General features: G+C 42.2%; 1 protein-coding gene and 1 pseudogene across 5 annotated transcripts in view; one reads left to right on the top strand and one right to left on the bottom strand.

Annotated features, from left to right (window-relative positions):
* DAB1 (DAB adaptor protein 1) overlaps positions 1-12562 on the top strand; it is a 1149186-nt gene that overhangs the window by 816225 nt on the left and 320399 nt on the right. The window lies entirely within an intron of this gene.
* Positions 5395-5506, bottom strand: LOC118925486 (U2 spliceosomal RNA; annotated as a pseudogene).

The following is a 12562-nucleotide window of genomic DNA, read 5'->3' as shown; positions in this document are numbered from 1 at the left end:
TGGAGAAAGGCTGCCTATTAGGAACTGAATGTTTGTGTCCCCTCCCACCCCCATACTCATCTCTTGAAGCCTCCAGTGTGCTGGTATTGGAGCTGGGGCCTCAGGAGGCAGTTAGATGTGGATGAGGTTAGAGCGGTGAGGTCTTCATGAGGGGATTAGTGCCCTTGTAAGAAGAGACACCAGGGAGCTTGTTCTCTCTCCACCATGTGAGGACACAGAAGGTGCCATCTGCAAGCCAGGAAGAACATCTTTTCCAGAAACGGAATCTGCTGGCACCTGGATCTTGGACTTCCTAGCCTACAGAGCTGTGAAGACTGAATGTCTTTAAGACACCCAGTCTGTGTTATTTTGTTTGGGCAGACTGAGATGCTGCCTGCTCTGTCTTCTTTTTGAGACAGAGTATTGAGGAGAGTACCACGCCCTGGTTACCAGTACCAGGGAAGACTCCAAAGACCATCACAGTGCCAACTACCTAGGGTTGAAGTCCAAACGCTCTGCCTGCTGCATCTTGGTATCAGAGTCACTGAGGAAAACAACACAGTCAAGAACTGGGTGGAACAACACTGTACTCACACAGAGAAGAGATAGAACAAAATGGTGTCAGTCCCCCACGGCCGGTGGTTGCCCCTAATAGCCAAAGCAGGGCATTTGGCCTGCACATACGCTTCTCTGCCTCAGTAGAAGGACCTGACCTTCTTTCCCCCATGGAATCTGAAATGCTGTAACAAAGGAGCACACACTGAGTAAGCGGTAAGTTGTTCCCACACAGGACAAAAAGCTTGACATAGACTGTGTGGGCTTTTTGTCTCTTGGGGAAGGAAACATTCCAGGCCCAAGGCACATTTTTATGTGGCTGACAAGGATTTGAAGGGCTACATGCACAAGACTGCCCTTCCCAACTGGCAGTCACAGTTTGCATGGTGATATCAAAGGCTCTGAGAAGTCCTGCAGCAGAGAGGAACTTAAACTACTTCCTGCAGTCACCTGTGCAGACACCCCATTTTCAAGTATGTCTAATGAACTAATTTCTGCAGAAGTCAACCTTGCGAAAAGTTGAATTAGGTCATATTTTGCCCTCCATTGCTTCCTGCTCCCTTTGGGGTTTATGTTTGCATAAGACAGAATATGTACATGTCCTTTTTGTTTGATCTTGAGCCTAGATGTCCTGAAGTTCATGTCCACAGTATGACTGGGCAGTGTGGGGGCGAAGAGGAAAAGGGTGGACTGTGTATAGTTTGATGTTTCGAATATGAAGGGAAACTGGTAGGAACTAGAGTTGTTAACTTACAGTGCAGTGTAATCATCCCCCGACATTTCCCTGCTGGACTATGAGTGTCTTGAGGCAGGGCATGGGTCCTGTTCATTATCATTATGCCCATGCCTAGCAGAAGTGTAGATCCCAAAGATGTCTCTAGTAAATGCTTATTGAATAAATAAAATCAATTGCAGGTGATGATAAACTCATAAACCTTTAATGCTACAAAGAAGCCAAGCAATTATTTAGTTCAAATTCATTTTAGAAACTGGAAACCATGAGTCAGAGAGAAAAAGTGTGTGGTTGAAGATCAGTAATGGGCTGGTGAAATGGCCCTCCTGTTGCAGATTTGAAAAGAATAGGGTCCAAGTCTTGATGTCTTGAAATTGTGAATTCCATGATGTCTAGATGTGTGTTCTAGAGGAGGAGTATGTTCTCTCGGTTGGGGCATTGGGAGGTGGGAAGGTTAGGGAGGCCAACCACATTTCGAAGTTAATGGGCTTGCCCTTTATCCCAGTTTACCTTTAATAATTAACTTCAACAACTATTTACCTACAATGATTGGCTTGTGTCTTAGTTCTGGCTGCTCTGATACAGTACCCCAGACTGGCTTATAATCAAGAGAAATTCATTTCTCACAAGCCTGGAGGCTGGAAGCCTGAAATCAGGGTGCCAGCATGTCCAGGTTCTGGTGAGGGTCCTTCTGGATGGCAGGTCTCAGACTCCTGTCTGTGTCCTCCCTTAGTGGAAGGGGTGGGAGCTGTCTGGGGATACTTTTGTAAAGGCACTAATGCCATTCACAGGGGCTCCACCCTGATGCCCTCAACACCTCCCGGAGGTCTCCTAGTACCATCATGTTGGGGGGTAGGATTTCAACATAGGGATTTTGGCAGGGGAGTTGGGGGTGCCATAAACATTCAGTCTATAGCAGCTTGACTCCAGAGTTCTAGGGGAGAAAGTGGTAAGTAAGACATGGTTTGTATTCTTCAGAAGTCCCCAGTCTAGGATAGTGGAATATGTAGATATCCTGTTACAATAATGGCACCTATTCAGTACCAGCGTCTATATTAAGCACTGTATATATAACAGTTCAATTAGTCCTCACACCAAACCTAGATGTAAATGGGGCTTAACCCCTTTTTACAGGTGGGAAAACCTAGGTTCTGAAAGGTTAAGTGATTTGCTCAAAGCAGCAGGGCTGACTTTGATGCTGGCCTGGTCCCTCACTGCTCCATTGTGTAATGCACCTAGACTGACCCTTTTTAGCTGCAGCAACACTGGGGGATTCAGAGAGGTGTGCAGAGGTGTGCCAAGTGAGTGTGATCTGTTCTTTTCCCTTCCTGTTGTCTACCTGCCTTCTGCCCGAGGCTGGCCTGAAAGGAACCTGTAACTGAAGCGTAGGCAAGTCAGGGTTGCTTCCTGATGGCTTCACTACAAAGTAAAAGTGGAAGGGTTGAAGGAGACTGAAGTGGACTGACTCCAGGATCTATAGGTTGTGCATGGCCTCTTTGGGGAGGGGGTGAACATTTGCTGAGCACCTGCTCTGTGCAGAACACTGAAGCCAGACAGGGGAAAAACCTCAGCCGCGGATCTTGAGCAGTTTTCAAGGCATCAGTTGAAACCCACACGGAGTGACCACATCCTCGCGGAGGGGAGCCAGTGCCGTGCTGTGCAGGTGTTGAGGGGAGAGGACCCTGGATGCGGAGTGAGGAGCAGTGCTCTAGAGAGTAACTGGGGGTTTGCTGGAGCCAAGAGAAGAGATGGCTAAACCTGGGCAGGGCTTGAACAAAGGTTTAGAGGCTGCAAGTAAGGGTGGATGTCGGCGTGGGGGTGGCTAGTGCCACAGCATGAAGAGACAGGAGGGAGGAAGGGCTTGTGGGGACCAACGTGCAGGCCCTTGCAAACTCTGCCACCCAGAGCCACTGGCCTACGAGCAAGACCCATTTTCCTAGATTTCTTCTCTCCAACGCACACTGCTAATTGGATCTTTTTTTATAAGCTCCTAGATCCACATTAATACCGTCTACTTGTAATTCCATACAATGGGGGTAAATCTCTTGGTTTTATTGACTGCTGCTTTATCTGACTTCACCTAATTGGAAAATAAACAGATAAAATGATACCTTTACTACTAATGAATAATTCATGTTCTCTGTGTCTTTTGTCATAAAAGAAAGCCTAGCAGATCTGTCTTTAAATTAGGATATCTGGTAGATGAGAGAAAAATGTGAGCGATTAACTCCAAATTGAGTTTAGTGTGAATTTCTGAGAATCGGAGCCCTCCTCTGTAATGAAGTTTAGATTGGTTCGCGTAACGGTTCACCTGGCTCTGGTGGCACCTAAATTCGGAACATATGACTGCTATTGACCTGTTAATTTGAAATGTTTTAATCTCCATAAAAATGGATTGTATTAATTGTTTCACATTAACCAGGGCTGACTATAATGTCTGACTGAATCAGGCTGACTTTTCTCTCTCTTAGCCCTTTGTGGTTTCATTTGCCCAGAACACAGGTAACTTTTTCCCTCCAAATCAATCATCTGAACAGGTTGGGCTGTGTTGTTCTCAGATTAGAGAGAAACCCCGCCAACCTCCCGCAACCTCATCTGCCTCCGCTGCTTGACCCATCTCCTGGAAGCGTTCCTGTTTTCTAATTACCCTTGGTAACATTTCTGCACCCTGATCTCACTGGCGTACATCATTTTCAAAGTCTTGGTAAATAACTTTAACTCTTAACCCCAATCTGTGCTTAAAAAAACATATAGGGACTGAAAAATACATTAAAAAATGTAATTCCTTATTACTTTACAAATATACTCAGATCTGTAGCTGGTGAGCAGGCTGCTGAGTCCTGAGGGTATACAATGTAGTTGAACCCGGTTCACTGTTGAGGAGGTCATGGTCTCCTTCTGGTGATATGGTTTAAATCAACATAGAAGGGAAAAATCCCAGCTGTATGGTTAAATGAGTGATAGAATCCGTGAGGACTAAGAAATCTAAGCCACCTGAATGTGCCCTCTGTTTTTGTTTTCTTCTCCCCACGATTCTGAAGCTCCCCCCAGTTTTTTCTGAGTCTGGAGCAACTTTCTTCTGTATAACTCAATGAAATCATGAGCTGTTTCGGGAAGCCTTCCTCGGCCACCACCACCACCTTGTCTGGTTAGGTGCCTTCTCTGGGCTCTCACAGTTTCTGTCATAAACCATGGTTGTATTTGTTTCACCATGTGCTTATCTCTTTCAATGAGCCAGAATGAAAGGCTCAACTTGAAATATAGAGGGAGGCAATACTGGAGAGAATTTAAGGAGAATTAGATGGTATGTCTTAGGCCGTGCCACTCAGCGTGTGGTCTGTGAAACAGCAGCAGGAGCATCTCTGTTTAATAATGAATTAAAAATGTAAAAATCTCATGCTCTGCCTCAGACCTACAGACTCAGCATCTGAATTTTAACACAGCCCAAGTGATTCATATGCACATTACAGCCTGAGAAGAACTGGGCTGGTCTAGCCTACTCCTCAAACTTAGTTGCACATTGGAACCACCTGGAGGTCTTTATGCAGTAGTGATTTAGTTTATAATTTATATGATTTATAAAGGTTCTGATTTAATGGTTGGGGTGTGGCCAATTAAAAGCTCTCCAGGTGATGCTAATATGCAGGCACAGGTGTGAGCCTCCTCTGGGCTAGTGTTTCCCTTCTGCTCTCCCCGATCATTGCACATGCCTTGCTGTATTATCATTTCATTATTTGCCTTTTAAAGGTGGGGACTCTCTTAATACATCGTGAGATTCTAATAATAGTATCTTTCACTGAATATTTGTTTCTTAAAGTGAAACAAACCTGAGTGGACGCCTTTAGTGCTGCATTTGAGGTCATAATAAGCAAACTTATTGAAAAATATTATCAGTAGCTTGGATGAAGAATTGAGGCATGATTATTAATATAGATGGCAAACATAATGATTGAGAATGTTCTCAGTTGGCCGAAGTCAAAGTCTATAGGATATGTCAGGTTGTGGGTGCCCAGATTTCATGGAATGGGATGGGGTAGGGAAGATTCAGGATAGTCTCTTTGAATAGGAAGAGAGGAGATGACAGGTTTAGTTCAGTTCAATCCCTGGATGATACAACAGTGATATTTATTTTTTATTTAAAAAACAATTTTTATTTCTGTGTCCTTGTATAGAGGATGTATCAGATATTAAACTGATAAGAACAGATACTAGATCTTAGCCAAAAGGCCGAGAAGTGATGCAACAGTGATATTTATGTGGCCACTAAGAAGGCCAAAATATAATTTTCAGGTGCATTAGTGGAGAGGCATTGTTCACTGGCACAAGGTATCAGACTGCTGTATCTCCTCTGGATACCATGCTTTGAGAAAGTAGTGTGCATTGTGGATAACAGAAATCATGGTATGGGAGGGGGTATATGGGAATGAATGCCTCGAGAAGAAAGGATGTGGTGAGGACATGATTGCTTTTTTCAGAAGGACTGACTGATGTGTGAGAAGAGAGCAGAACTGTGCTGTGCTGCTCCATGGGACATAGCTGGGGCCAGTGGAATTCATGGAGGCAGCTTTTGGCTCAACCTAGGAAAGACTCTGTGCCAGTGAGAGCTGTCCAATAATAGAACCGGCTGTCTGGGGAGATGGTGCAAGTGAGCTAGCTCTCTATCTTTGGAAATGTTCTAGCAGAGCCTGGATGGCCATCTGTCATGGATATTGTGGAAAGATTCATGCATTCAGTGGATGAACAAAATTTTGTTGATGATAATAGTAAATGTGACTACTGTATACTGAGTGCCTATGAAGTGGCAGGTACTATACTAGGCAAGTTTGTATCCATTAGCATCTTTAATCCTTCTACAGTTTTGATGAAAGTGACTGTTATGGTTTCCATTTTACAGAAGAAATGGGGTCAGAGCTAGGATTTGAACCCGACCTTTCTGACTTCAAAACTCATAATCTTGATACTCTACCACCCACCTTTTATGGTCCCTTCATCCCTAAGATCCTGTGATGGCAAGTGTATTTAGACACTAGATTTAAAGTGACCTTTCAACATCTACATGAAAAAGGTCCTGTGGAGAGCTGAACAAGAAAGCTTGGGAGCTGAGGATGTTTAGGATGGCAGATGTAGACTGGAGCATGCTCTACCAAGAGGTGAGGGCTGAAGCCATTGGGTGATAAGATTCCTCAGGTAGTGACTGAAAAGGGGACAGTGTGGGCCGACTCCTTCGCGTGTGCTCTTGGAAACTCAAAGCCATGGGGATAACTGTGAATCCTGCTTCCTAAATAGAAAGGTGTAGACTGTTCCTGCATGTTGGAAGCTTGATTTTTAACCTCAGTAAAATGTGAATGCTTCTGTGAATTTTTAGATAGTAGATTGGGACTATGCAGGTCAAATGCAGAAATCAAGTAAGTATAATATGGTCTTTTGAGGTAAAGCCTCTGCCTGGGTTGCTATCTGGACACTGCTACTTCCTAGCAATGTGTCCTACAAATTACTGTCATATGCCTCAGGTTCATCTCCTGAAAAACGGAGATGGTGATACAGCCCATCCCATAGGTTTATCATGAAGTTAAAGTGAAATAATGCACGTAAAGTGCCTAAACCAGTGGTTGCTGACACATGATAAGAACCTGAGGTTTATATTCAGATTAGTTATTAAATCTAAATAAACCTGAAGGTACCACAAATGGAATAGTGTAGTAGGATACTCAGTTGTCTACTTTATTCAGGTCAAGCCACCCTATAAGAACTTTTTATTTTCATTATTTTTATATAATCTTGCATTAAAAAAATAAATATATGGCTAATACCCTTTAAAATTTATATTTTATTATTTGTATATTTGTATTTATTAGTATATTTGTATTCTATATTAATATCAATATATTTATATGTATTTTGTATTAGAAATATTAAATAATATAATTATGTGTATTTATATTTTATTTATTTTTATATTTTTATATAAGCTTATATTTTTAAAATTAAAATGTACAGCTGATACCCTTAAACGTTTTAGCTTAATATTTCATTCCATTTTGTTGCAGTTTCTGAACTGTACTAAGCTACTTGCTCACCATATACATTCTCTCCTGTACGGCATCGAGGCAGCATGAAATAGGGGTTAAAAGCAGGACTGTGTAGACATTCTGTCTGGGTTTAAATTTTAACTTCACCATTTATTAGCACTGTGACCTGGGGTAATTTACTTAGTTACACTGAGCCTCAGTTTCTTTCCTGTAAAGTGGAGACAATAGTAACACTTACCGCCTAGGGTTTAAAGATTGAATACAATTATAGAGTTGCTTAGAAAAGTGCCTGGGGATCTTCATCACAGTAAGCATTCACTTATGATCTTGAGGATGATACTCAGGTCTTGTGAAACACAGAAACTAAAGATGTCTTGGGGTCCTTATTGTATGTATCAGTGTTCATTATACAATTCCGTAGTGTGTGTATACATCCTCTCTAGACAGGTTTCTTCGTGAGCAAGGATTAATGGGTTTGGGGGTGTCCATGGGTGAGCTTGCAGGGGGTCTGTGATGCTCCTGAAATTGTAGGCAAGACTTGGATGTATGTACATTTATGTGGAGATCTGTGCTTTTCTTAATTGCTTTGTGAACTTATATTAAGAGTGATAGCATAAGAAACTTGCAGTGAGACATGAAACTATTAGTGAGAGAAAACTTCAAACCTGACTAACGGTGACTTAAGGAATAAAGTCATTTTGTTATCTCATATAGCAAAGAGTCAGAGGTGGGTGGTCCCAAGATCAGGTCAGTAGTTCAAAGATGTTATCAGGGCCTCAAGTTCTTTGTTTCTGCTCTGTCATCCTTAGAGTAATTGCTTCTTGGTCCCAGGATAGCTGCCATAGAAACAAGTACCACATCTTCATAGAACTTCGCTGAAAACAGGAAGAAGCCAGAACAGTCAGGATGGTGAAATAGAGCTTTCATTATTTTTCTTCTTAATTTTTATTAGTGGTAAAAATAAACAAATAAGAAACAAAAAGCAAAAAACAAACAAACAAAAAACAATTCCCCAGAAGGAACTCTCACAAAGCAAGGTAACTTCATCCCCACTTATGCTTTATTTACCAGAACTGGATCATGCTGCCACTTCTAGCCAGAAGGGAGGCCAAGAAAGCAAGTATCTGGCTTTTTCAGCATTTTTAAGGAAGGTAGGCAAGAAGAAGGGCAGTGTAGGTTAAAAAGCTTTCTGCTGTCAGGGTACCAATGAAAATGTAAGCACTTCTCTACATATAGAGGTCACATGAAGTACTTGAATCCTAGGGGAAGGGACAATTATTTGGTAAGAAATGGGCAATATCCAGAGAAAGGAGCAGGAGAATCAGGGCTATAAATGCCTTCCAGATGCCTTACCCTAAGCAGGCGTCTTTCATTAGTGAGTGACATAGAGGAAGTGCTTGGATTCCAAATATGCGAGTAGAAAAACTGTCATGGAAGAGTCAGCCAATTGTTCTTGTTTGCAGCTGCTGATTCTGACCCAAATCTGCCCTCCCCCAATCCTTAGCTACTGATACCAGCTCTTGGGAATGGACGGTGAGCTCTGCAGGATGAAGACGCCCATCTCTATCACTGCCTCCCTCCGCCTCTGCTCTCCAAACAAGCTGTTCTGGGGAAGGGGCACAGCACACACAGTGGTAACAGGTCTAGTAATTAGCAGCAGCCCTGGGGCCTCACAACATTTCTAAAAAGGCAAGGTGATTCAATAAGATCTGTTACTACTCCTGAGAGTCTCCCAGATGGAGAGACAGATAGGGATCTCCAGTGCTAATGACATGGAGGCCTTTAACCTGCAGTTGTTAGAGGACATGAGTTGGGAGAATTGGGACAAAAGCAGAACAGGTGGACATGGAGTCTGCATGTCAGTTTTTGAAGGAAGAGCCTATTTTTTAACAGAATGTTGGCAAATTTTGCTACCCTGAAGGGTAGGTAGAGAATCCATAGAACTGTGATGGTGAGATCATGTCAAAATAAACATGCAGTATACAAAAACACTATGCAAAGCCCAATCCTTGATTCATCTCTTCAATTCTTAGTCCAGAGGCTCACATATTAATTGGTAATAAAAGGTTGAAATTTAAATAAAGCATTTATACTGAATCAAATGTCATAAATACTATAATAATTATTTTCTCCAATAGAGAGTAGAAGAATACAGTAGTATTAGTGGAGAAAGCATTTTTACCTCTGCTTGGAATTAGGGAGAGCCTCGCAGAGGAGTCAACTTTCAAATTTATTCTGAAAGGCTGGATAGGAACTTGCTGAGCTTTTGGAGGTAAACAGAGGTAATGGAAATGTCAGGGCTTTTATGTAGGGTATTTCAGGCAGAGAAATAACACCTTAAGGGCATAAAGTTGTTAAATGCAATGAACATCTGGTATTTTGTTTACCTAACACTTCTCTCCCCTTCTTCAGAAAAAATCCAGTTTTCTATTTCTGGAGATGCTTCTTTATGGCTTCAATTGCATGGTTGGATTGGAATTAGCATTAACTTCCAACTCTATAGATACAATCGATTGGTCTGGGAGTATGCAAATCATGCATCAGGACCAATCAAAATCTTCCCTGGGATTTTGTAAGCTGCAGCTAGGACAGAGATTTCAGTCAGCCCATCACCAGTGACAAACTGAGGGGTAAAGTGTGGCATTTGTTGATGGCTCTGACCCTTGTCATTTGGAAATAGCCCTGACTTCAAGAGATAGAAACCCAGTTCACATGAGATTGGATCAAAGTGACATTGATTGTAAAATTTGCATAAGCATAGTCCCTCTAAGTCTCTCATTTTTGTGATTACCTTTACAAAAGCTGACTAGTTACTTCCAAACAGGCGGAAGTCAAGATAAACAATGACTTCCATATCTCACTTCTTATTAGGGTTGGGGGAGGGTGGGAGATATTAAAAAGCAAAACAAAGCAATAACATTTAATACATAAGAAAATCTTATAGAATGTTGGAAAGTGTTTCTCCAACATTGATGGACCTGTAAATCAGCTGGAAATCCTGTCAAGCAGATTTTAGCTTTAGGTCTGAGTTGTCTCTAGGTTTGCATTTCTAACAAGTCCCATGTGATGTCTATACTAGTGGTTCAAAGATCACACTTTGAGTACCAAAGTGTTCAAAGATAGTGTTTCTAGTGTATGGTTAAATGGGAATGGGGGTAGAAGTGAGCTGTAATTTTCAGTAGGGTGTCAGGCCCATGGAAGTGATACTTGAACAGATTTGAAAGAGGTAATTGTATTAACATAATTAAAAAATACTGTTCTCTGTTTTAAGAACACCTATTGGTTAACTATTGCTGCATGACAAATTACCTCAAAACTGTGCATCTGAAGGCAGCATTTATTATTCCACAGTTGCAGTGGGTTGCCTTTGCTGGGTGCTCTTGCTTAGAATCTTCCATAAGGCTGAAATCAAGGTATTGGCCAGGTCTGCTACATTCATCTTAGGGCTTGCCTGAGGTGGATCTGTTTCCAACCCCATGCTAGTGGCTGCTGGTAGGCCCAGATCCTCGCAGACTGGTGACCAGAGGCTTCCCTTAGTCTCTTGCCCTGGGAGCCTCCCCATAGGGCAGCTCATGAATGTGGCAGCTAACATCCATCAGAGCAGGCAAACAAGAAGGCAGGAAATCCCCAGCAAGAAGGAACTCAGAGTCTTTCTGTAGGCTAATTTATTTAGTGACATCACTTTTGTTGTATTCTAATTATTAGTTGAGCCCCTAAGTCCAGCTCTCACTCAGGGGAAGCAATTACCAAAGGCATGAATACCAAAAGGCAGGACTTGCTGGGGGCCATTTTAGGGACTGCATACCATAGCAGGTATTTGCCTGTTCCCTTAAAATCTGGGGGCCTTATTGCCTGTTTACAGGCTGTTGTTAGTGCCAGCTTAGCAAAGAGGATCATGGGAATTTCTTGGCTTCCAATAGGCACTAAGATTGGCCCAAATGGTTCTTCACTGACCTAGAGTTGGCTTTGGCCAGTCTTCAACTTTTCAAGCAGGTCCAAGCGTATTTCTTCTTTTTAAGTCATTTGGGTAGAGGCTAGTTGGACATCTGAGAGCCTGTGGGCAGCTGAGCTCTGACTGACCCCCTGGCCATTTTAATGCTACCAATAAAATTGCCTGAGGAGCCTGCCAAGGAGACAGATGCTGATGCCGGAGAAACACCTTCTGTAGCCTGGCATTTATCGGGTAATTTCTCTCCAAGAGAAAATAAACTCTTCACGTGAGTAGGAAGGTGGATGGCACCTGATTGTCAAATATAGAGATGATTCAAAACAAATGCTGCAAATAAAATGCAAAAGATTTTATTTAAAAAAATAGAAGATATATGTATAGATCTAAACTTAGGCTCTTTTAAAATCCACTAGCTTAGGAAATGCTTTTTGTTTTCCAGGCACAGACTAATACACAGTGAACTGAATTATGTGCACAATGCCTCACTTGTTCCCTCACTCCTGTTCCTTTTTTAGTCATATTTCTTTGGCATAGAAATATATAGAGAGGCACTATTTCCTTCTGGCTTATAGACAAGTAATGTAGTAGAAACAGTACTGGCTTAGGTCTGGGCAATACGCCTGGACAGCAGGTTCCACACGTACCAGGAGGGGATTCAAGCTTTTGTCCACAGTTTTCTTATCTTTAAATTAGGATAGTAATACTCCCCTCATAAAGTTGTTTTAAAGATTAAATGAAACAAAGTACCAGCAGGAAAAGTTTCTTGGCATAAAGTAAATAATAAATGGTGTCTTGATACCCGCTACACTTACTTATAACTACACTGGGAGGAGTTTTAAATATTGTCTTCCGACATAGATAGGGAAACCAAGGCCCAGGAGGCTAACTGCGTTTCCAAAGGCTCATATAACAGTAAAGTAAGTGTTGCACTTATCCACCCATTCATCTATGCATCTATCCATCCATTCAGTCATTCACCCACCCATCTACCCCACCCAGCAGTGGGTATAGAGATGAACAGATAGGGAAAACTGCTTGCCCTCAAGGGGTTACACCGACAATGTGCGAACACAATACTGGAGGATTTTAGAGGAAAAAATTAAAGTAAATAGAGATCGAATGACAGAGAATAACTAGTAGGAGGGACATGGGGGAGCCAGTATAGGTTGGGTGACCTGGGAAGACCATATTAAAGGAGTGGCATTTGAGGGGAGATCTGTAAGATAAGAAGAAAGCAAGAGAAGGATCAGAACTGCAAAGCCTCTGAAGCAGAAGGAGCCGGAGACGACCAGGGTGTGGGGCATTTCCAGATCAGAT

The sequence above is a fragment of the Manis pentadactyla genome, chromosome 4 (genome assembly GCF_030020395.1).
Source record: "Manis pentadactyla isolate mManPen7 chromosome 4, mManPen7.hap1, whole genome shotgun sequence".
NCBI lineage: Eukaryota > Metazoa > Chordata > Mammalia > Pholidota > Manidae > Manis > Manis pentadactyla.
Note: the sequence above shows the minus strand (reverse complement) of the source record. Positions and strands in the feature narration are given on the sequence as shown.